Source organism: Rhinoraja longicauda, chromosome 2, assembly GCF_053455715.1.
Source record: "Rhinoraja longicauda isolate Sanriku21f chromosome 2, sRhiLon1.1, whole genome shotgun sequence".
NCBI classification, from domain to species: domain Eukaryota; kingdom Metazoa; phylum Chordata; class Chondrichthyes; order Rajiformes; family Arhynchobatidae; genus Rhinoraja; species Rhinoraja longicauda.
The window spans coordinates 69,544,767-69,571,660 of NC_135954.1; the positions used below are offsets into that span (position 1 = coordinate 69,544,767).

A 26,894-nucleotide genomic window follows, 5' to 3' on the forward strand; every position below is an offset into this window, starting at 1 on the left:
TTTACATTACTTGCCAAAGCAAACTCATATATTTTTTTGGCTTTTCTAATTTCCTTCTTAAGATTCCTTTTACATTCTTTATATTCCTCAAGAACCTCATTTACTCCCTGCCGCTTATATTTATTGTATATCTCCCTCTTTTTCCGAACCGTGTCCAATTTCCCTGGAAAACCACGGCTCTTTCAAATTATTATTCTTTCCTTTCCACCGAACAGGGACATAAAGACTCTGTACTCTCAAAATTTCACCTTTAAATATCCTCCATTTCTCTATTATATCCTTTTCATAAAACAAAATGTCCCATTTCACTCCTTTTAAATCCTTTCTCATCTCCTCAAAATTAGCCTTTCTCCAATCCAAAATCTCAACCCTTGGTCCAGATTTGACCTTCTCCATAATTATATTGAAACTAATGGCATTGTGATCACTAGACCCAAAGTGCTCCTCAACACATACCTCCGTCACCTGACCCGTCTCATTTCCTAACAGGAGGTCCAACACTGCCCCTTCTCTGGTAGGTACCTCTACGTATTGCTGCAAAAAACTATCCTGCACACATTTTACAAACTCCAAACCATCCAGCCCTTTAACAGAATGTGATTCCCAGTCTATGTATGGAAAATTGAAATCACCCACATTGTCATTTTGAATGACATTTTATTGTCATTCAAAAATAAATTTGAACGAAATTGTTATTACCATGCAGTCACAAACAATAAAGAGCGCAAGACACAAAACCACACAAGTTTAACACAGACAACCATCACAGTGATTCCTCCAGGCACACTTTCACTGTGATGGAAGGCAAGAAAAGTCTTAAGTCCTCCTCCGTTTCTCTCTTGCGGTCAGGCAGTCGAGGCTCCCGACTCCCGACTCCCGAAGCCCCCGCCGGGCGATGGAAGGTCCCAGGCCGAGCCGAGCAGGCCGATGAAGGTCCTGACCCCCCACCGGGCGATGGAAAATGCCGTGGCCGAGCCACGCAGGGCGATGAAGGTCCTGCGAACGGGTCGATCGAGCCTCGTGATTCAGGGCGGTCGAAGCTGCTACTGCTGGAGCTCCCGAAAGCCGGTCGCCAGCCAGGGACCTGCGAGCTCCCAATGTTGCGGTCCACAGAGCCCACGGCCGAAGCCTCCGAAGGTGGAGATGGTAAGTCCAGGCCCTGCGACCGGAGCCTTCAAGGTCGATCCCAGCTGGAGGCCACCAACTCCACGGTGTTAGGCCGTAGCGCGAACGGAGATACGAGATGGAAAAAGGTTGCATTTCCGTTGAGGAAGAGATTTTGAAAAAAAGTTTCCCCCATCCCCCCAACCACCCCCCACATATACACAGCTAAAAATAGGTCATTACATTACATACATCTAAACACTAACAATAGACAAAGAAAGAAAAAGACAGACAGACTGCCAGTGAGCCGCAGCCGCAAGGCGCAGCCACTTCCGGAGTGGAAAAGGGGGCTGGTGTACCATTTGAACAATGCTGTATTCTCTCAATAATTAGGAAGGAAATAGATAACCTGAAGTTGTGCAGGTAATCCGACAGCATAGCAACAACAATAGTAACTAGGCTGGCAATGGAGATATAAAGTTGTGTGTTGTCAGCATATGCATATGTTGTCAGCATCCAGAAGTACAATTATGGGCTGTTAAACCACTGTGAACAGGTTGGGAAATGAAACAGCGACCCATTTTTCTGAGACTAACCATTTGACACCACCTCTGGGTATTTTATGCCAGAGGTGATGTTGGGTGTATAATACATTTAAAGAAAATTACAGGATTTTGTTATGCAAAGCTTTGGGTTTGGCATATTTGGAAGGAAAATTAGGCTAGAGAATGTATGATCAAATAAGTGTTTTTTTTTTTTCATTCTCAGGATAGGTCATAGACATAGACATAGACATAGAAAATAGGTGCAGGAGTAGGCCATTCGGCCCTTCGAGCCTGCACTGCCATTCAATATGATCATGGCTGATCATTCAGCTCAGTAGCCTGTACCTGCCTTCTCTCCATACCCCCTGATCCCTTTAGCAAAAAGGGCCACATCTAACTCCCTCTTAAATATAGCCAATGAACTGGCCTCAACTACCTTCTGTGGCAGAGAATTCCACAGACTCACCACTCTCTGTGTGAAGAAATGTTTTCTCATCTCGGTCCTAAAAGACTTCCCCCTTATCCTTAAGCTGTGACCCCTGGTTCTGGACTCCCCCAACATCGGGAACAATCTTCCCGCATCTAGCCTCTCCAACCCCTTAAGAATTTTATATGTTTCTATAAGATCCCCCCTCAGTCTTCTAAATTCCAGCGAGTACAAGCCCAGTCTATCTAGTCTTTCCTCATATGTAAGTCCCGCCATCCCAGGGATCAATCTGGTGAACCTTCTCTGTACTCCCTCTAAGGCAAGAACGTCTTTCCTCAGGTTAGGAGACCAAAACTGCACACAGTACTCCAGGTGCGGTCTCACCAAGGCCCTGTACAACTGCAGCAGAACCTCCCTGCTCCTAAACTCAAATCCTCTTGCTATGAATGCCAACATACCATTCGCTTTCTTCACTGCCTGCTGCACCTGCATGCTTGCTTTCAATGACTGGTGCACCATGACACCCAGGTCACGTTGCATCTCCCCTTCTCCCAATCGGTCACCATTCAGGTAATACTCTGCTTTCCTGTTCTTGCCGCCAAAGTGGATAACCTCACATTTATCCGCATAATATTGCATCTGCCATGCATTTGCCCACTCACCTAATCTATCCAAGTCACTCTGCAGCCTCCTAGCATTCTCCTCGCAGCTAACACTGCCACCCAGCTTCGTGTCATCCGCAAACTTAGAGATGTTGCATTCAATTCCCTCGTCCAAATCATTAATATACACTGTAAATAACTGGGGTCCCAGCACTGAGCCTTGTGGTACCCCACTAGTCACTGCCTGCCATTCCGAAAAGGACCCGTTTATTCCTACTCTTTGCTTCCTGTCCGCCAACCAATTTTCTATCCACCTCAACACTGAACACTCAATACCGTGTGCTTTAAGTTTGTACTCCTATCTCCTATGTGGGACCTTGTCGAAGGCCTTCTGAAAGTCCAGATATAACACATCGACTGGTTCTCCCTTATCCACTCTACTAGTTACATCCTCGAAAAATTCTATAAGATTCGTCAGACATGATTTGCCTTTGGTAAATCCATGCTGACTTTGTCCAATGATTTCACCACTTTCCAAATGTAATGCTATCACATCTTTAATAACTGACTCTAGCATTTTCCCCACTACCGATGTTAGGCTAACTGGTCTATAATTCCCTGTTTTCTCTCTCCCTCCCTTTTTAAAAAGTGGGGTTACATTAGCTACCCTCCAGTCCTCAGGAACTACTCCAGAATCTAAAGAGTTTTGAAAAATTATCACTAATGCATCCACTATTTTTGAGGCTACTTCCTTAAGCACTCTGGGATGCAGCCTATCTGGTCCTGGGGATTTATCTGCCTTTAATCCATTTAATTTACCTAACACCACTTCCCGACTAACCTGGATTTCCCTCAGTTCCTCCATCTCTTTAGACCCCCGGTCCCCCGCTATTTCCGGCAGACGGTTTATGTCTTCCTTAGTGAAGACAGAACTAAAGTATTTGTTCAATTGGTCTGCCATCTCCTTGTTCCCTATGATCAATTCACCTGTTTCCGACTGCAAGGGACCTACATTTGCCTTAACTAATCTTTTTCTCTTGACATATCTATAAAAGCTTTTGCAGTCTGTTTTTATGTTCCTTGCCCGTTTTCCCCCATAATCTATTTTCCCTTTCCTAATTAAGCCCTTTGTCCTCCTCTGCTGGACTCTGAATTTCTCCCAGTCCTCTGGTATGCTACTTTTTCTGGCTAATCTGTATGCTTCATCTTTTGTTTTAATACTATCCTTGATTTCCCTTGTTAGCCACGGATGCACTACCTTTCCTGGTTTGTTCTTTTGCCAAACTGGGATGAACACTTGTTGTAGTTCATCCATGCGACCTTTAAATGCCTTCCATTGCATGTCCACCGTCAACCCTTTCAGCATCAATCGCCAGTCTATCTTGGACAATTCACGCCTCATACCCTCAAAGTTACCTTTCTTTAAGTTCAGAACACTTGTTTCTGTATCGACTTTGTCACTCTCCATCCTAATGAAGAACTCTACCATATTATGATCACTCTTGCCCAAGGGGCCTCGCACAACAAGACTGCTAACTAACCCTTCCTCATTACTCAATACCCAGTCTAGAATGGCCTGTTCTCTCGTTGGTTCCTCAACATGTTGGTTTAGAAAACCATCTCTCAAACATTCCAAGAAATCCTCTTCCTCAGCACCCCTGCCAGTTTGGTTCACCCAATCTATATGTAGATTGAAGTCACCCATTATAACTGCTGCGCCTTTAGTGCATGCATTTCTAATTTCCTGCTTGATGCCATCCCCAACCTCCCTACTGCTGTTAGGTGGCCTGTACACAACTCCCACTAGCGTTTTCTGCCCCTTAGTGTTTCGTAGCTCTACCCATATCGATTCCACTTCCTCCAAGCTAATGTCCTTCCTTTCCACTGCTTTAATCTCCTCTCTAACCAGTAACGCTACCCCACCTCCTTTTCCTTTCTGTCTATCCCGCCTGAATATAGAATATCCCTGGCTGTTGAGCTCCCAGCCTTGGTCACCCTGGAGCTATGTCTCCGTAATCCCAACTATATCATAATCATTAACAACTATCTCCACATTTAATTTATCCACCTTATTACGTATACTCCTTGCATTGAGACACAAAGCCTTCAGGCTTGTTTTTACAACTCTCTTACCCCTTGCACGATTATATTGAAAAGTGGCCCTTTTTGATTTTTGCCCTGGATTTGTCTGCCTGCCACTTTTACTTTTCACCTTGCTACCTGTTGCTTCTACCCTCATTTTACACCCCTCTGTCTCTCTGCTCCAGCTCCCATCCCTCTGCCACATTAGTTTAAATCCTCCCCGACAGCACTAGCAAACACTCCCCCTAGGACATTGGTTCCATTCCAGCTCAGGTGCAGACCGTCCTGTTTGTACTGGTCCCACCTCTCCCAGAACTGGTTCCAATGTCCTAAAAATTTGAATCCCTCCCCCTTGCACCATTTTTCAAGCCACGTATTCATATGAAATATCCTCCTATTCCTACTCTGACTAGCACGTGGCACTGGTAGTAATCCAGAGATTATTACCTTTGAGGTCCTACTTTTTAGTTTATCTCCTAGCTCTCTAAATTCACCTTGTAGGACCTCATCCCGTTTTTTTACCTAAATCGTTGGTGCCAACGTGCACCACGACAACTGGCTGCTCACCCTCCCCCTTCAGAATGTCCCGCAGCCGCTCAGAGATATCCCTGACCCTTGCACCAGGGAGGCAACATACCATCCTGGAGTCTCGTTTGCGGCCGCAGAAACGCCTATCTATTCCCCTTACAATTGAATCCCCTATCACTATAGCCTTTCCACTCTTTTTCCTCCCCTCTTTTGCCGCAGAGCCACCCACGGTGCCATGAACTTGGCTGCTGCTGCCTTCCCCTGATGAGGCATCTCCCCCAACAGTATCCAAAATGGCATATCTGTTTAGGAGGGAGATGACCGCAGGGGACTCCTGCATTACCTGCCTACTGCTACGCTGGCTAGTGACCACCCGTTTCCTTTCTGTCCGCTTATCTTTTACTTGTGGTGTGGCCAACTCGCTATACGTGCTATCCACGACCTTCTCAGCCTCGTGGATGCTCCAGAATGGATGCTCCTAGTCTTTATCATCTTCACATGAAGTTTGGAGTCTTGAAGTATATGATCCATCCTCATGCACACTCAAGATGTCCTTCTATCCACTCTGGACCATTTTGCTCAAAGTTGTTTTAACCTATGATCATCACTCGACATCTTGAAGGCAAAAGTGCTCCTGCAGCTGACTCCGACTCCACACAAATCACTATCGCAGAATAAAACCCTGGAGACAGTTAGGTAATGTCACCTCTCCCAGTATACTATGATCGTGAAAATTGACATTCAGTGTACAGGTGCTTCCTCTGAGAAAATGCTTTGATGTATTTCCAATGATTGTCACTGAGAAATGCATGCCAAGATACAGTGCCTGACCAGCTGCATATTTCCAACATTTTCTGTTTTTATAATAAAACTATCATTTATGGCTAACAGATGATCAAGATCAGCAGGCCAAAATTAGGTGTAAGAATGGTAATCAAAAACACCGGTTAGTTCTTTTCTGGATGAATGAATCCTGGCCTGATGATGTATCGTTGGATATGTCAAATCAAACAGAAACTACTGATGAGGAGATAAAGAGGAAGTTCTCATTTGTTGTTTTGGCATCTATCAATAAAGTTGAAGCCAAAATCCATATGAAGGGGGCATCAGTTAGACAATCTAACACAACAATGGTTGTTTTCATTAAAACGGAAGCCGTTGTGATGTGATAATTACAATTATAAAGAGATGTGTACTGTAACCAGAAACAAACTGCATCCAGTAGGTGAGATGTTTAGAACACGGGATCATGCAGACAACATTAGGAAAGATTACATTATGCATTCTTATATATTGAACCTTTATTGATGCTGAGATTATATTGATCATGAGGAATAGGCTAAATAAGTGGTTGACAGGAAAGGTGAGGAAAGTGCTTTTCTTGTGAAGGTAGACACTTCTGAAAAGTTAATCATCATGATTTTCTTTTCCAGCCACATGACCCAAAGGTTTAATTAAAGATGTGGACTGGTACATTTTGTCGACAAAACCAATGTTGGGGAAGAGTGTGTCATTTCCTGAGAAAAGTTGGGATCCTGTAAAATTGGAGAGTCACCTGTAACAAGGTAATGATGACACTAATGGAAGCCTTAGGTTTAATGTGAGAGGGAAGAGTTTTGAAGAGGATTTGAGAGGAGACTGTTTTATACGGAGACTGGTTATAATCTGGAACTCACTGCCAGAGGGAATGCTGGAATCAGATACAATTACTATGTTTAAGAGGCATGTAAACAGTCACTCAAATAGACGGCATAGAAGAATATGGATCTACTAAGAGCAAGTGGGATTAGTGTAGATGCAGTAAAGGGTTGGTATGGACGTGCAGAACAGAGTGGCCCATTTCGGTGCTTTGTAATTCAATGACTATGTAGATCAAACCTCAAGATTTAATTATCAAAGGTTTGATCAAAAGAATGGGGAACATTGAAGAGAGTTTGGTGATGGGGTGGACTGCTGGGGATCAGGGGAGGGGGTTGCACTGTAGTGCCCTAAAGAAAATAGGTGGTATATGAAATGCAGAGAAGGCACAATCACCAAAGGTAAAGGGTTAACAATGACTGGCAAAGGTAAGGGTTAACAATGACTAGAGTTATGGAATGGATGGGATGGAAGAAAGTGTCTTGAGGATTGAAGGAGGTTTAAAGGTATGAAGGGTTGCAACCATAAGGAGACAAACATAAAACTGAAAAATTTAAATGATAGCCAGTGATATTCTGATCAATATTTTCCCTCAAATGGTATTGCAAAAACATTTTAATAATTCTTCTCATAGCTGTTAGTTAGATCTTACTGTGCATAAAATAGTACTGTTTTGCTCATAAGACGTGATACAATACAAAATACATGATAAATTTTGTTTCATTCTTCTCTGAGCTGGGAAAGAGAATGTTATTGAAGATCTCATCTCTGAATCATTACCTAATTCTAGTTGCTGGGAAGTGTGTTCGACTGATTTAGGACAAGAGCATTCTTAACAATTAAATATCCTCTAATTGTTAATACCTTGGTACACATGAATGGTGAAATAAGCAATGATCCATATACAAAATTGAACTGTTCTCAGAAAGATTCAATATACACGTTGATTTGCTCTACTTTTCGTCCGTAATCCAGATCTGCAATCAATCACTTATTTTGATTTCTTCAAATCACTTCAGTGATTATGTGTCTTACACATATCAAAGTCTCATTGTAGTTAGCCTTGATGTAGTTACATATTGTTCTTATTTCAACCAATGCAGAAATAAAATTATGAATTAGGCATATTGTATCTTATTTCCCAAGGTTTTGGAAATGTTACTGTTACTGAAAATTACAGAGCGCAAGATTCTACAGTTTCAATGTATAATCTGCAGTACAGGCTAAGGTTCTCATCTGCAATAGTAACTGCACTTAGAATCCATACTGGTTATAGGTGATGAAAATTTGAAATGTTAGAGTGTGCTATTCTGATCAATATTTTCTATCAAGCAATATACAAAAATATTCTATTCTTTCTTGTAATTGCAATTTGTGGGATATTGTTGTGCATAGAAGATTGAATACTCCAAAGTAATTTATTGAAACGCATTGAGAGTCATTTTCAAGAGGTGTGATACAATGTAAAATGCACAAATGATTTTTTGGGGCAGTTCTCTTTGCTGGAGAGGAGAATATCAATGAATGTCACATCTCTGGATCATTAGTTAATCCTAGTTGATGGAAAGTTAAGCCAGAGATCAATAAATAACGATGAAAATTATTTCTCTCCATTTTTCTCTTTTGGCAATTCACACTTTGAGACAAATCTTTCTTCATTTTGGTCATGTAAACAATATGATTACATCTCCATTCCACAGTCTGTGGTGGCTGATGGGCCTCGCACTAAACATCTAGATGTGCTAGTGTGCCGGCGAGCTTCTGATTGACTGAAGAAAAGTGTGTTCAAAGAGCCAGACCGCAGGCCCAGCACAAAAGTCATTGCCTATTGAGCTGAAGTGATTTCTTCCTACCTGTACACTATGGATAGATGAACAACTTACATCTTCACTCAAAAGCACCGGAGAAATAATTCTTAACATTATAATTATAGTGGCACAGCGGCACATCAGGAGTGTTGCTGCCGTACAGTGCCAGGGACCCGGGTTCCATCCTGACAATGGTTGCTGTCTGTGTGGAGGTTGTATGTTCTCCCCGTGACCTGCATGGGTTTTCTCTGAGATCCTAATGGGCAGAAGATACAAAAGTTTGAAAGCACATACCACTAGATTCAGGAAAAAATAGAAACATAGAAAATAGGTGCAGGAGTAGGCCATTTGTCCTTGGAGCCAGCACCGCCATTCAATATGATAATGGCTGATCATCCGAAATCAGCACCCCATTCCTGCTTTTTCCCCATATCCCTAGATTCCATTAGTCCTATGAGTGAAATACCCCTTGATTCTGTTAGCCCTCCTCTTCCCTACTGATATCAAACTAATGAATGGTCTTCCCATAAGCTAGGGTGTAGTCCCAATCTTCCAACCTACCTCATTCCAGACCTTGGACTTTTTCTCTGTAACTGTAACATTATATTCTTCACTTTTGAAAAAATTAAACAAGCACTACCTGTTGGACATGTACAAGGCATGACTGTACTCAAGTGCAGAATGATTTGATTTGATTGGATAGCACGTAAGCTAATACCTTTCCCAATAGGTAGACACAAAATGCTGGAGTAACTCAGCGGGTCAGGCAGCATCTCGGGAGAGAAGGAAAGGGTGACAATAGACATTAGTTGCAGGAGTAGGCCATTCGGCCCATCGAGCCAGCACCTCCATTCAATGTGATCATGGCTGATCATTCTCAATCAGTACCCCGTTCCTGCCTTCTCCCCTACCCCCTGACTCCACTATCCTTAAGAGCTCTATCTAGCTCTCCCTTGAATACATTCAGAGAATTGGCATCCACTGCCTTCTGAGGCAGAGAATTCCACAGATTTACAACTCTCTGACTGAAAATGTTTTTCCTCATCTCCGTTCTAAATGGCCTACCCCTTATTCTTAAACTGTGGTCCCTGGTTCTGGACTCCCCGAACATTGGGAACATGTTTCCTGCCTCTAACCTGTCCAACCCCTTAATAATCTTATATGTTTCGATAAGATCCTCTCTCATCCTTCTAAATTCCAGTGTATACAAGCCTAGTCGCTCCAGTCTTTCAACATATGACAGTCCCGCCATTCCGGGAATTAACCTAGTAAACGTATGTTGCACGCCTTCAATAGCAAGAATATCCTTCCTCAAATTTGGAGACCAAAACTGCACACAGTACTCCAGGTGTGGTCTTACTAGAGCCCTGTACAACTGCAGAAGGACCTCTTTTCTCCTATACTCAACGCCTCTTGTTACGAAGGCCAACATTCCATTGGCTTTCTTCACTGCCTGCTGTACTTGCATGCTTCCTTTCAGTGACTGATGCACTAGGACACCCAGATCTCGTTGTACGTCCCCTTTTCCTAACTTGACACCATTCAGATAATAATCTGCCTTCCTATTCTTACCACCAAAGTGGATAACCTCACAGTTATCCACATTAAACTGCATCTGCCATGCATCCGCCCACTCACACAACTTGTCCAAGTCACCCTGCAGCCTCATAGCATCCTCATTGCAGCTCACACTGCCATCCAGCTGTCATCCGCAAGCTTGAAGATGTAGGAATAAACAGGTCCTCACAGTTCACACTGCCACCCAGCTTTGTATCATCTGCAAATTTGCTAATGGTACTTTTAATCCCTTCATCCAAGTCATTAATGTATATTGTAAATAGCTGCGTCCCAGCACCAAGCCTTGCGGTACCCCACTAGTCACTGCCTGCCATTCTGAAAGGGACCCATTTATCCCCACTCTTTGCTTTCTGTCTGTCAACCAATTTTCTATCCATGTCAGTACCCTACCCCCAATACCATGTGCTCTAATTTTGTCCACTAATCTCCTATGTGGGACGTCGGCTTTCTGAAAGTCAAGGTACACCACATCCACCGGCTCTCCCCTGTCAATTTTCCTAGTTACATCCTCAAAAAATTTCAGAAGATTAGTCAAGCATGATTTCCCCTTCGTAAATCCATGCTGACTCGGAACGATCCTGTTACTGCTATCCAAATGCTCCGCAATTTCGTCTTTTATAATTGACTCCAGCATCTTCCCCACCACTGATGTCAGACTAACTGGTCTATAATTTCCTGTTTTCTCTCTCCCTCCTTTCTTAAAATGTGGGATAACATTAGCTACCTTCCAATCCACAGGAACTGATCCTGAATCTATAGAACATTGGAAAATGATCACCAATGCGTCCACGATTTCTAGAGCCATCTCCTTGAGTACCCTGGGTTGCAGACCATCAGGCCCTAGGGATTTATCAGCCTTCAGTCCCATCAGTCTACCCAACACAATTTCCTGCCTAATGTGAATTTCCTTCAGTTCCATCACCCTAGGATCTCTGGCCACTAGAACATCTGTGAGATTGTTTGTATCTTCCTTAGTGAAGACATATCCAAAGTACCAGTTCAACTCATCTGCCATTTCCTTGTTCCCCATTATAAATTCCCCTGCTTCTGTCTTCAAGGGACCCACATTTGCCTTGACTATTTTTGTCCACTTCACATACCTAAAAAAGCTTTTATTATCCTCCTTTATATTATTGGCTAACTTACCCTCGTACCTCATCTTTTCTCCCCGTATTGCCTTTTTAGTTATCTTCTGTTGCTCTTTAAAAGAGTCCCAATCCTCTGGCTTCCCACTCTTCTTTGCTATGATATACTTCTTCTCTTTTATTTTTATGCTGTCCTTGACTTCCCTTGTCAGCCACGGGTGCCTCTTACTCCCCTTAGAATCTTTCCTCCTCTTTGGGATAAATTGATCCTGCAACTTCTGCATTATTCCCAGGAATACCTGCCATTGCTGTTCCACCGTCTTCCCTGCTAGGGCCTCCTTCCAGTCAAATCTGGCCAGCTCCTGCCTCATGCCTCTGTAATCCCCTTTGCTATACTGTAATACTGACACTTCTGATTTTCCCTTCTCCCTCTCAATTTGTAGAGAAAAACTTATCATATTATGATCACTGCCTCCTAATGGCTCTTTTACCTTGAGTTCCCTTATCAGATCAGGTTCATTACACAACACTAAATCCAGAATTGCCTTCTCCCTGGTAGGCTCCAGTACAAGCTGTTCTAAGAACCCATCTCGGAGGCACTCCACAAACTCTCTTTCCTAGGGTCCAGCACCAAACTGACTTTCCCAGTCTACCTGCACATTGAAATCTCCCATAACCACCGGAGCATTACATTTGCGACATGCCAATTTTAGCTCTTGATTCAACTTGCACCCTATGTCGAGGGTACTGTTTGGGGGCCTGTAGGTAACTCCCATTAGGGTCTTTTTACCCTTACAATTCCTCATTTCTATCCATACTGATTCTACATCTCCTGATTCTATGTCACCCCTTGCAAGGGATTGAATATCATTCCTTACCAACAGAGCGACCCCACCCCCTCTGCCCACCTGTCTGTCTTTTCTATACGTTGTGTACCCCTGAATATTCAGTTCCCAGCCCTAGTCCTCTTAGAAACATAGAAACATAGAAAATAGGTGCAGGAGTAGGCCATTCGGCCCTTCGAGCCTGCACCGCCATTCAATATGATCATGGCTGATCATCCAGCTCAGTAAACCTGTACCTGCCTGCTCTCCATACCCCCTGATCCCTTTAGCCACAAGGGCCACATCTAACTCCCTCTTAAATATAGCCAATGAACTGGCCTCAACTACCTTCTGTGGCAGAGAATTCCACAGACTCACCACTCTCTGTGTGAAGAACTTTTTTCTCATCTCGGTCCAAAAAGACTTCCCCCTTATCCTTAAGCTGTGACCCCTTGTAGCCATGTCTCTGTAATTCCCACAAGATCTACCTTGCCAAAGTCTAACTGAGCCTCAAGCTCATCCACTTTATTTTGTTATTCTTCACGCATTTAAATACAACACTTTAACTTTGGTATTCACCTCCCCTCTCACACCATTGGCCCTGACCTTACTCTCTTATAGACAATAGACAATAGGTGCAGGAGTAGGCCATTCAGCCCTTCGAGCCAGCACCACCATTCAATGCGATCATGGCTGATCACTCTCAATCAGTACCCCGTTCCTGCCTTCTCCCCATACCCCCTCACTCCGCTATCCTTAAGAGCTCTATCCAGCTCTCTCTTGAAAGCATCCAACGAACTGACCTCCACTGCCTTCTGAGGCAGAGAATTCCACACCTTCACCACTCTCTGACTGAAAAAGTTCTTCCTCATCTCCGTTCTAAATGGCCTACCCCTTATTCTTAAACTGTGGCCCCTTGTTCTGGACTCCCCCAACATTGGGAACATGTTTCCTGCCTCTAATGTGTCCAATCCCCTAATTTTCTTATATGTTTCAATAAGATCCCCCCTCATCCTTCTAAATTCCAGTGTATACAAGCCCAATCGCTCCAGCCTTTCAACATACGACAGTCCCGCCATTCCGGGAATTAACTTAGTGAACCTACGCTGCACGCCCTCCATAGCAAGAATATCCTTCCTCAAATTTGGAGACCAAAACTGCACACAGTACTCCAGTTGCGGTTTCACCAGGGCCCGGTACAACTGTAGAAGGACCTCTTTGCTCCTATACTCAACTCCTCTTGTTATGAGGGCCAACATTCCATTGGCTTTCTTCACTGCCTGCTGTACCTGCATGCTTCCTTTCATTGACTGATGCACTAGGACACCCAGATCTCGTTGAACTCCCCCTCCTCCTAACTTGACACCATTCAGATAATAATCTGCCTTTCTATTCTTACTTCCAAAGTGAATAACCTCACACTTATCTACATTAAACTGCATCTGCCATGTATCCGCCCACTCACACAACCTGTCCAAGTCACCCTGCAGCCTTATTGCATCTTCCTCACAATTCACTTCGTCTAAGTCATTAATGTATATCGTAAATAGCTGGGGTCCCAGCACCGAACCTTGCGGTACCCCACTGGTCACTGCCTGCCATTCCGAAAGGGACCCATTTAACCCCACTCTTTGCTTTCTGTCTGTCAACCAATTTTCTATCCATGTCAGTACCCTACCCCCAATACCATGTGCCCTAATTTTGCCCACTAATCTCCTATGTGGGACCTTGTCGAAGGCTTTCTGAAAGTCGAGGTACACCACATCCACTGACTCTCCCCTGTCAATTTTCCTAGTTACATCCTCAAAAAATTCCAGTAGATTTGTCAAGCATGATTTCCCCTTCGTAAATCCATGCTGACTCGGAATGATCCTGTTACTGCTATCCAAATGCTCAGCAATTTCGTCTTTTATAATTGACTCCAGCATCTTCCCCACCACTGATGTCAGACTAACTGGTCTATAATTACCCGTTTTCTCTCTCCCTCCTTTCTTAAAAAGTGGGATAACATTTGCTATCCTCCAATCCACAGGAACTGATCCTGAATCTATAGAACATTGAAAAATGATCTCCAATGCTTCCACTATTTCTAGAGCCACCTCCTTAAGTACTCTGGGATGCAGACCATCAGGCCCTGGGGATTTATCCGCCTTCAGTCCCATCAGTCTACCCAAAACCATTTCCTGCCTAATGTGGATTTCCTTCAGTTCCTCCATCACCCCATCTAGAACTTTCCTTCCCATTTATTCGAGAGTTCTTTGCAATTTCTCCTGTATTCGCTGCCCCTTTAACTCCATCTTCATATTCCCAATTTGTCAACCCCTCCCCCCCACTACTTAGTTTAAATGCACACGTGTAGCACTAGCAAACCTGCCTGCCAGAATGTTGGTCCCCCTGCTGTTAAGGTGTAACCTTTTGTACAGGTCACCCCTACCCCGTCCCTTTTGTACAGGTCACCCCTACCCCAGAAGAGATCCCAGTGGTCTAGAAATCTAAATCCCTGCTCCCTGCACCAGCCCGTCAGCCATACATTCATATCCCTGATCTCTATGTTCCTGCCCTCACTAGCATGAGGTACAGGTAGCAATCCAGAGATACCCATCCTTGACGTCCTACTTCTCAGTCTTCTTCCTAACTCTCTAAACTCACGTTGCAGTGCCTCCTTCCTCTTCCTCCCGACATCGTTCGTGCCCATGTGGACAACTACTTCCGGTTGATCGCCTTCCCTCGCCAGGATGTTCTGAAGCCTGGCACCAGGGAGGCAACAGACCATTCTCAAGTCCCGCCTGCCGCCACAGAATCTACTGTCCGTACCTCGGACAATGGAGTCACCCACTACTATGGCTCTTCCTGACTTCGGTCTCCCCGGTCGAGTCTCCTTGCCTGGATTAGAGCCACAAACCTGTCCGCCGCTCGGACTGGAAACGTCTTCTGCCCCGACAGCTCCCAAGAGGGTGTACCTGTTTGCAATAGGCACAGCCACCGGGGTATCCTGTAGTCCACGTTCACTCCCCCTTGAAACAGTCTCCCACCTTCGCTCGACCTGGACCCTTGGCGTGACAGCCTCACAGTAGGTCCTGTCCAGGAAACTCTCGCATTCCCAGATGGGCCCTTAGGTCATCCAGCTGCTTTTCCAACTCCACCACAGCCAAAGACTCGCACTTTTCTCACAGGGCACTTCCCTCCACAGGGCCGCACCCCTTGTGCAAGCCTTGTTTATATCAGTCACTAAATTGACCAATTGACCGATTTACAGATTTCTAATTTAATTGATCATCCAATCCCCACACTATCCTGCCTTCCTCTGACCAGCTGGGAGGTATCTGCTTCACTGAATGACTGCTAGCGTCCCTTTGGCGCTCTTTTTTAAATGGATTTTTACCTGCAATTCACATTTACTTACTTTCAGCCAATGGTCATCCTTGCTGCTATTGCTGCTCTCCCGACCTTTATTGAATGACTGCTAACATCCCTTTGGCACTCTTTTTTAAACGTACTTTTACCTGCAATTCACACTTACTTACTTTCAGCCAACAGTCATCCTTGCTGCTACTGCTGCTCTCCCGACCTTTATTGAATGACTGCTAGCGTCCCTTTGATGCTCTTTTTTAAATGGACTTTTACCTGCAATTCACACTTACTTTCATCCAACGGTCGTCCTTGCTGCTACTGCTGCTATCCTGACCTTTACTGAAGAAGGGTCTCGACCGCGAAACGTCACCCATTCCTTCTCTCCTGAGATGCTGCCTGACCCGCTGAGTTACTCCAGCATTTTGTGTCTACCTTTGATTTAAACCAGCATCTGCAGTTTTGTTTTCCTACCTTTCCCGTTATCTCGGTACACATGACAATAATAAACCAGCACCGATACCAAATCAATACTGCCTTCACAATATCCACCAAATTGATTGGCAAGAATAGGCAAACCAATGACAGTGGCCTCACCAAGGAGGTTGTGATCACACTCAACCACCACTAATGGTGGGTCATAACGTTTGCATTCCTGAGACCACACCCCAAAAATTAAGCACTCTACTTCAAGTTTCATCCCAGAAGAGATTTCCAGGAGAATGGGGAAAATGCTTCAAGGATATTCTCAAAGCTCCCTTGAAAAATGTAACATTCCTGACAACTCAGGTTAATTCCTGGACTATGACTGCTCAAAATGGACAAAGAGTAGATGGGAAGGTTCTGAGTTCTTCCAGTTTCTATGACTGAAGCTCACAGAGGCCATGCACAAACAATGGAAGAACAACCCAACACCACATCATCTTTAGTGATTACTCAAAATATAATTGGCCTTTTGGTGGTCCTTTCTGAGGGTGTTCAGGTGGCTGAAAAGGCTGATCCTGGAGCCACAGACATTATTGCAGGTAGTATATCTCTCCAGGTTGATACCTATATGTAACATCTTTCAACATGGGGAGACTGGTGTATGGACTGCCACCACACAGTCCTTGACAGAGACAGGCCCAGATCCAATGGCATGGACTCAATAAAGGTTGGGAGTCCCTTCCTGCTGCAGCATTCTTTCGTCATCTCAGTTGTTGTGGACGTCCACCTGCTAGCCAGCCATCATCCTCCACCTGTTTCATCGCTGAGATCTAACACTCCAAACTACCACCACTACAATCTAATCAGTTTCCCTCTACTTACACTCCCTTCTGCCTGGTGGAATTTATCTTCACACTCAACAACTTCTCTTTCGATTCCTCTCATTTTCTTCAAGTTAAAGGTGCAGCCATGGGTACTTTCATGGGGCTCAGATATACCTCAGCTATACATCGAATAATCCTTGTTCCAAATGCATATTGGTACCATCCCCCAACTCTTTTTCTGATTGTATTGGGGGTGCCTCCTGCACCCATGCAGAACTTGTTGATCTCATTAACTTTACCACTAACTTCCACCCTGCCCTCATATGCATTTAGACTATCTATGACACCTCTCTCCTCTTGATGTCTGTGTCTTCCTGTGCCCATCACAGGGGTAGACTATCAACTAATGTCGACTACAAACCCACTGATTCCACACTTATCGGGACGATACCTCCTCCCATCCTGCCTCTTGCAAAGATACTATTCCATACTCTCTATTTCTCTGTCTCTGACACTTTTGCTCCAAAGACGAGGCCTTCCATTCTAGGACATTTGAGATGTCCTCTTTATTTAGTAAACATGGTGTTCCCCCTGCAGTCACAGACGAATCCCTCATATGTGTCTGCTCTGTGTCCCATGTTTCTGCTTTCGGTCCCCCTTCCCCTAAATAGAACAAGGATTTTCATTCATCCCTTCCGACCAAACCACTCCCTCCCCAGGTACTTTCCTTTGTAACTGCAGGAGTGGTAGCACCTGCTCCTATACCTCATCCCTCACATCCAGTCTACCCCATCACTGTTTTGATCACCTCATATCCTCAATTAGTCAACATAATTTAAAACATAATGTGTCTATCTTCGTACCCATACTGAATCTGGTTTAGTTTAGAGATACAGCGGAGAATCGGGCCCTTCGGCCCACCGAGTCCATGCCAACCAGCGATCCCCGCACATAAACACTATCCTACACACACACTAGGGACAATTCACATTTATTCCAAGCCAATTAACCACCAAACCTGTACGTTTTTGGAGTGTGGGAGGAAACTGAAGATCTCGGAGAAAACCCACACAGGTCACGGGGAGAACGCACAAACTCCGTACAGACAAGCACCTGTAGTCGGGATCGAACTCGGGTCTCCGGCGCTGTGAGGCAGTAACTCTACCACTGCGCCACCATGCCGCCCGGTTTAGGAATATGGAATTGAAGCAATGACCAAGAAAGCCCACCAAAGCCTATACTTCCTTTGAAGGATTGGGAAGTTTAGCATGTTCCCAACAACTCTCGCTAACTTCTACAGATGGGCCATAGAAAGCATTTTATCGGGATGCATCAGAGGTTGGTTGAGGTAGATGGCAGTCAGGATTACTTTCTGGTTTTGGTAGGATGGTTCTGTTGCCTGATAACAGCTGGGAAGAAACTGTCCCTGAATCTGGAGGTGTGCGTTTTCACACTTCTGTACCTCTTGCCCAATGGGAGAGGGGAGAAGAGGGAGTGACCAAGGTGAGACTGGTCCTTGATTATGCTGCTGGCCTTGCCGAGGCAGCATTAGGTGTAGATGGAGTCAATGGAAGGGACGTTGGATTGTGTGATGGTCTGGGCTGCTTCCATAATTCACTGCAATTTCTTGCAGTCTTGGATGGAGCTGTTCCCAAACCAAGCAGTAATGCATCCCGATAAAAGTGTACAAGTTATTTCTTTACTACTTTATAACCCATTCTCCCCACATTCCCTTCAACTGTGCGGCACGGTGGCGCAGTGGTAGAGTTGCTGCCTTACAGCGCTTGCAGCGCCAGAGACCCGGGTTTGGTCCTGGTTACGGGCACTGTCTGTGCGGTTTGTACGTTCTCCCCGTGACCTGCCTGGGTTTTCTCCGAGATCTTCGGTTTCCTCCCACACTCCAAAGACGTACAGGTTTGTTGGTAAATTGGCTTGGTAAATGTTTTCAAAAAATTGTCCCTAGTGGGTATAGGATCAAGTTAATGTGCGGGAATCGCTGGTCGGCGCAGACCCAGTGGGCCGAAAGGGCCTGTTTCCGTGCTGTATCTCTAAACTAAAAATGTTCTTAAAGTTACAATGTTTGCAATTCTAACACAATGAACTGCTAAGAGGAGCCTACCGAGTTATTACAACACAGGATATGTGTAGTAGGCAATGGAAATACACATCCTAAAGAGAAGTATGCGAGTCTTCAACAGACAAAGACTTTGCCATCTTGCCGTCTCCAATGGTGAAGTACTGTAGACAATTAAACAACAAATGGGAATGAGTAGCCACATCAATATAGCAACGTTATCAGATATGTAGGAAGAAAATGCAGATGCTGGTTTACACTGAAGACAGACACAAAATGCTAGAGTAACTCAGCCGGACAGTAACTCAGACTGAAGAAGGATCTCGACCCGAAATGTCACCCATTCCTTCTCTCCAGAGATGCTGCCTGTCCCGCTGAGATACTCCAGCTTTTTGTGTCTATCTTCGGTTTAAACCAGCATCTGCAATTCCTTCTTACGCATCACCTATCCATGTTCTCCAGGGATGCTGCCTGAACTGCTGAGTTACTCCAGCACTTTGTGTTTTTTTTGTGTGGAAACAAATCATCCTGGATCCTGCGCCTGTATCTCAGGTGTAGCAATTGAGAGCTGGGAGGCGCCACATCATGAACCCACCTCCTCGCCATGAGTGGCGGCGGCGGCTCTGGTCTCCTCCCACGCGTGATTGATAGTTGCGGCTGCACTGGGGAAAGCTGGAAGAAGGTTGTTGGGCTTCTGAGCGACAAGTAACTTCATGTTTTAAACCACTCGGCTCTATTTCCACCTGGCAGAAGCAGCAGGAACGCGTTTAACGGCCGTAAATGCGACAGGCGGAGTAACAGACTTTTCTTACTCGGTGGGTGTACTTGTGTTTCTCTACTTGCATATAAGTTTATTAATTGTTAATGCAAGCAGGTTTTTTTTATTGGTGTTTATTTTCTTGGTGCAACAGGTGCTGCGGTTGATTAATTTGCTGGCTTGAAGTAAGTCCGCTAGGCCAATGAGTCGTTTCTCGATTAGGAACTCTTGACAAGTTGGGAGGGTATTCTTTAGTTAGCATAAGTGGCAGAACAGCAAGGGAATTTGGGCTGGAGGTACTGGGTCAGACTGTGTGGAGAGTGGGAGGCTTCAGCCCCTCGTCCCTAGACATCAGCTGCCCTTACTCACTAACCCGGCATTGCTGTTTATCATTTTCAGTGGCTGAACTTTTGGATGTTTCCTTGGGTGTGTTGAGAGACAAATCTCAAAAGACTTTTTATCACAGCATTTTTTTTTTCTGAATTAACAGTGCATTTTGTGCATATTTATTATATTTAATTTTAGCAAAATAACCTTGAACATCATTTTCCGAGGTCAAGTAATGCTTCAAGTGGTAGTAAGGTAGCAGTCGTGAAACCCCCCCCCCACTTATGTTGCAATTATATTAAGTGATCGAGGAAATAACCACATTTGATTTTGTTGCGAATAATGGGATTTAACATTCTGCGGTCGTTCCATCTGTCCCAGTAACTTTCTGCCCTTTTCCAAAGTCTCAGTGGCTTTTTCTCGGTTACGATGGACCTGGGAGAGGTCTACCACTCTGGAGTAGCTGGATCTCCTGGCTTTGTCAACTGAAGGATCTAGTAGATAGGCCTATGCAATTTTATTATTCCATTAACACGGCATGCCAGTTAAATATGTTCATCAACAGCTTGTTCTCTGTACTATATATGAACTTAATGTGTTAGCCTGCGTATCTGTGATACTGGCTCAAATAATCATTTGTAATGAAACAAAACAACATGAATTCATTTATTAAGGAATAAGTAGGAATTAAAAACACACTGTGAAGTTATTAAAGTAGAAAATAGCTTCCAGTATAATCAATAATGCCCATCAACCAAAAAATATTTCAAATATATTAAACTTTCCCTAGCTGGGTTAAGCATTCCTTCAAATAAGTGTTGTCACAGAAGGACATAATTTATACGAAAATTATTACATTTGCTTTACAAAAACACTTTACTTAAAATGTGTCCAAATGATCAGTTGTGTCTAAGCGTCCTTGAACATGAGTTTGTTACAACAGCTGCATGTGAAAGATTCACAGAAGTGATTGCAAATGCCAACATTCCACAGTCTGCAGTATGGACAAAATTCTGAGTGTGGATCAGTGAAAAAAAAATGTTGAATTGCCCGCGTAGCCTGCTGCCAGAGATTCATGTTTCCCTTCCACACAATATCAATATCAAAATTGATTTGGGGTAAACAGTCAGAAAAGACTATTACAGGAGTTTGTTAGCATAGCAGCTAGATTGTCTGCAGACTGAAAGTCGTAGTGAATAAGTTTATGAATACGTTTATTGACCAAGTATGTACACATGTAAGGAATGTGCCTTGGTGCTTTGCTCGCAAGGAACAACACAAACATACAGTAAACAATTAAGAATAAAGCATAAAACATTATGTACTCCAAAGACGTACAGGTATGTAGGTTAATTGGCTGGGTAAATGTAAAAATTGTCCCTAGTGGGTGTAGGATAGTGTTAATGTGCGGGGATCGCTGGGCGGCACGGACTTGGAGGACCGAAAAGGCCTGTTTCCGGCTGTATATATATGATATGATATGATTAAGAATACAATATTATGGTTTAAACATGCTTACCACAGTGTTGTGCTTTATATTGAAAATATACTAAGAACAAATACTTACATTTTAGCAAAGATGTAAACTTCTCAATATTTGTTCATGGTGACTTCCCTGAAAATAATTTTTGATTGTATTAAAAAGTTCATTTGCGTAGTGCAGGTTAAAAATAATCTTAAACAATCTGCAACCAAAAGGGGAATATTTATACTTCCTGTATATTTTTGAATAGATTATGAGTTTTCAGAAACAATTTTTCATAAAAGTAGATTTTTTTAGAACACTGCTGTTTATTTATGGAACTATCCACTATGCAGCAATTAAAACCACTACAAAATGTTAAGGATGCTCTCTTTGAAGTCATTTCTAAATTCAAATCTTAAGCACTACAAATATAAAGGCCTTTTGTATTTATTTATTGCCAAGCAGAACATAATCATAAAGAGACACAAAGTGCTGGAATAACTCAGCAGGTCAGGCAGCATCTCTGGAGAACATGGACAGGTGACATTTTGGGACGGGACCCTTCTTTAGACTGATTGTGGGGTGGGAGGTGAAAAAAAACTGGAAGAAAACTCTTCCAGCTTTCAAACATAATATTTATCTATACTCGTACAGTGCACATAACCTTCTAACTTAATTAATCTAATTTTGCAAACCACGTAAGAATCTAATCATAAGTATGAATAAAATGTATTATTAATTCTGTTCATGATTCTAGACATCACTCAGTGGTACACACTTACTTCCTATCCTCCCTCCCACATTTTTTTGGATAAAGTTGGAATTTGAAAATAATTCATTACCGCTGGATGATTTACCTGCATCAAAAATGAATGCAAGTTCTTTCAGGCCCTCTCCCTCTTGCCTTAATCCATCCTAGGTGTATGTTGTAATTTTTATTTTTAACTTCTCATGTTATTTGAAATGCTTCGTCTGTTCTGTTGAATTCGGTACAAATGATTTTAGCTGGTCACTAATATTGGTTTCACTTCAGGCACTGCCTGCTATTTTTTTCACAGTCACTGTCATCACCTGTTCATCAAAAAAGCTTGCCTTCACTCCACTGAAAAATATTTACTGCCCAGCTCCAAAATCATTTGCCCTCCAAAATCATTGAATATCATTCTCTAAATGTTTACTTTTCCAATTTGTTTTTTCCCCTACATTCCACACATCGAGGTGCCCAATTAAAGATACATCCCTGACTGATTATTGGACAGGCTAAGATTGTATCTGTTTGAGTTTAATGTGAGAGCTGCCCTGATTGACATGTTCTTGCTAGGGTGGATGAGGAGAGGGTGTTTCCCCTTGTTGGGTAATCTAGAACTAGGAGTCGCTGTTTGAAAGTCTGAGTTTGCCTGTTTAATACAGAGGTAAAGCAAGAAATAAACCCACCAGAGCAGTGGAAACATTGTCTTTAAATATTTTTAAGATGTCCAAGGAAGGATTGAAACAATTCAAACATGCTGCATTGTTTAGAAATAATAAATGGTAGATCTTTTTCAGCATTTGTAGTAGGTCACTTGAGCCAGTGGAGTGCAAATTAAACCCTCTACAGAATAGACTCTTCTAGATTTCAATATATTTAAATTATATGCAAAGCAAAAACAAACCATTGAACTGTAGAAGAAGATGTGAGTCCAGGTGGGGTACAGAGAAGTGAGGGAGAAAAGAAAAGGGGCTACCTAAAATAGGTGAATTGTTTCTACTTCTTGTAAATACTCACATTGTATACATTTAGATTTAGATTTTTTAGATTTAGAGATACAGCACAGAAACAGGCCCTTCGGCCCACCGAGTCCACGCCGCCCACTAACACTATCCTACACCCACTAGGGACAATTTTTACATTTGCCCAGCCAATTAACCTACAAACCTGTACGTCTTTGGAGTGTGGGAGGAAACTGAAGAAGATCTTGGAGAAAACCCACGCAGGTCACGGGGAGAACGTACAAACTCCGTACAGATGGCTCCCGTAGTCAGGATCGAACCTGAGTCTGCGGCGCTGCATTCGCTGTAAGGCAGCAACTCTACCGCTGCGCCACCGTGCCGCCCTAATTTACTTTAAGTTTCCAAAGTGGTTGAAATTGGTTATTTATTGACTGTGAGAATAAGTGGACTAGCTTAAAAGAACCTGTGGGCAATGTGCTGTATGCTTGACTCTACCAGAATCAAATAAAATAGTGTTGTCCAATTCTATGGAAATCGCAGGAGTTATTTACTGCTTTTGAAGAACATATTGCTCTATCCACAAACCATAACATTTAATGAGTACAATTGCAATATATGGGATAGTTCTGTGCAGATTGGCATCAGCTACTTAATAATTGACATTGCAATTTAAAATGTCTTTCAATATATTGATGCACATTTGAGTAGTTTGTCTGGAGTTTGACTCTGATCTCTGCACACACAAATTCAAAGTTTTCAAGTGAAGAAAGGTGCTCTAGGTATAATCTTTCACTATACCCTTCCTAGTTGTATACAATGCATTTTACGGATTGCCACTAATTTTTTTAAGAAAACAACAGATGTTGCAAGATTATATTGACATGACATGAATTAAGCAATTTTGAAGCAGAACTTTTTCAAATGCCGGAACTAATTACACTGTTAAAATCTATAATATCACTCTGGTTTGGATCTCTCAAGATAGATATCAAATTGACTGACGGTTTCAAAAGAATTCCTAATGATGACCAGATATTTAAGTTAGATAGATTACAAGACTGTTGTACAAATGCCTGAGGTCACTTCTGTGATAAAAATGTCTTTTATATTTCTGGTAAGTCATATATTGCTAGGCGGCATCAAAGGTCACTGACATCAATCCTAAAATCTGTTGGCTAGCTTGAATAAACAATAGGCAATAGGTGCAGGAGTAGGCTATTCGGCCCTTTGAGCCAGCATCGCCATTCAATGTGATCATGGCTGATCATTCTCATTCAGTACCCCGTTCCTGCCTTCTCCCCATACCCCCGGACTCTGCTATCCTTAAGAGCTCTATCTAGCTCTCTCTTGAATGCATTCAGAGAAATGGCCTCCACTGCCTTTTGAGGCAGTGAATTCCACAGATTTACAACTCTCTGACTGAAAAAGTTTTTCCTCATCTCCGTTCTAAATGGCCTGCCCCTTATTCCTAAACTGTGGCCCCTAGTTCTGGACTCCACCAACATTGGGAACATGTTTCCTGCCTCTAACGTGTCCAACCCCTTAATAATCTTATACGTTTCGATAAGATCCCCTCTCATCCTTCTAAATTCCAGTGTATACAAGCCTAGACACTCCAGTCAAACAAACAACTAAGCCAAAATAGTTAATCCTAACAAACAGTGCATTACAATTCAAAGATCTAATTTGGAGATTTTTAAAATTTGTTTAATAGGCAAATTACACTACATTTGTTCTACTAGGCCATATGCCGGGGTTGCATTAAAGTCCAAATGCACATTGTGCACTAATATTTAACAGCAAAAGTCAGTTTATAAAACAGTATCAGAACTCTAGGTTTTTGAAATGTCACACAATACAAAAAAATAAGCTGTAGACTTTACTGTAGACTTTAGACATACAAGCTCTTTGGCCCACCGCGTCCACACCGACCTGCAATCACCCCATACATTAGCACTATCTTACACACTAGGGAATATTTACAATTTTACCAAAGCCAATTAACCTACAAACCTGTGCGTCTTTGGAATGTGGGAGGAAACCGGAGCACCCAGAGGCAACCCACGTGGTCACAGGGAGAATGCACAAACTCCATACAGACAACACTGCGTTGTAAAACATCAACTCTCACACTGCACCACTGTGCCGCCCTTTTAATGTTAAAAGTAATATGAATTATTGAGGAGGTCACATTTAAAAAATTGCATGAGCTTTAGGATGGATTCTTTTAAAGAAAATACCAAAGCCAAGGATAGTATCGGTGTTTCCATTATTGGTGGGGAAATTTGTGCTAAATATTCTCTGGGACAAAATTACTTTGAGGCAGAGATTAATTGAGGATAGTCAGCTTGTCTTTGTTCAGATCCTTCTGACTAATTTGATTGAAATTTTCAAGGAAGAACTAAATATATTAATAAAGTTCATATAGTCTACATGGACATCGATAAGGATTTGTACAAGGGCCCACATGGGAAACTGGTTCAAATATTTGTGGTGAATACTATCAGAGAATTTAGCAAATTGCATCCAAAATTAATTTGATGATGGGTAGAAGATGATGCTTGGGGCTTGCTTTTACAATTGGAAGTTTGTGATCAGCACTGCAAGAATCTGTGTTGGGATACAAAAACAAGCTGGTTGCGAATATAGGATTTACAATTGGTGAGTTTGGAGATGAGAACTGGTGGTATTAATACTAAGGTTCTTGAATGCAGGTTGATTTTGATGAATTCATAACATAAACTAAGAAATGGCAGATCCTGAAAAATATGAGACGAGTAATAGGATATATATATATATATAATATATATATATATAATAAAAAGGTGGAATGGCACAACTATACAAAACATTAGTTGGAGTACTGAGTGTAGCTCCGATCATCAGATTATACAAAGGATGTGATTGCATTGGAGGGATTGTAGAGTGAATATGCAGGATATTGTCGGGGATGAAATGTTTCACCTATGAGGAGAAACTTGAGAGGTTGGATTTGTTTTCCTTGGGGTGAAGGCCAAGCGAAAATGTCATTTAGCCATACAAAGTTATGAGAGTCGATAGTTACAATCCTTTCCCCTTAACAAGTTGTCAATTGCCATAGTGCATAGATTTAAGGGAAGGGATGGGGGACACAGGGCTTGAGGAAGATTTTTATAAATCACTGATGCTGGATGAAAACTAGAATGCCAGGCCTGAGAAAGTGGTAGGGACAGGTACTCTCTCAACATTTTATAATAATTAGGTCAGCACTTGAAATATTATGTAGGCCAAATGTTGTAAAATTGGATTAGTATGAATAAACACTTAATGGTTGGCACAGACACGGTGGGTCGAAGGTCTGCTGATCAAACTGACCCCCACTCATCTTTTTCAACCTACCTACCAGGCTTTGTCCTGCCCCTCTTCGCATCCAGCTTTTTCCTACCCCCACCCCACAATTAGTCTGAAGAAGGGTCCAGACCTGAAACGTCATCTATCTATATTCTCCAAAGCTATTGCCTAACCCACAGAGTTACTCCAGCTATTAATGTCTGTCTTCAGAGCTGTGGATAGTTCTTCCAGTGAACCAACAAAAATGTGATGGTTTTGTATATGTTTTATTATTCCTTGTTTGTGTAGCAAAGTTATTTTGGTTTATCAATCTTAACAACGTATTGTGTGATTTCTTTAACCATCATCTACATTCAAATTAGTACATTGTATCTGACTAAATTAGGAATGACCAGTCTGAATTTGAAGATGG

The 26,894-nt window shown here is 42.8% G+C and overlaps 1 protein-coding gene across 1 annotated transcript in view; it reads left to right on the plus strand.

The window, feature by feature from the left end:
- Positions 1 to 19,591: 19,591 nt before the first annotated feature.
- LOC144610055 (uncharacterized) overlaps positions 19,592 to 26,894 on the plus strand; it is a 34,271-nt gene continuing 26,968 nt past the window's right edge. The window contains exon 1 of the mRNA XM_078428559.1: positions 19,592 to 19,708. The gene's annotated coding sequence lies outside the window, so the exon portion shown is untranslated. The remainder of the gene's footprint in view (positions 19,709 to 26,894) is intronic.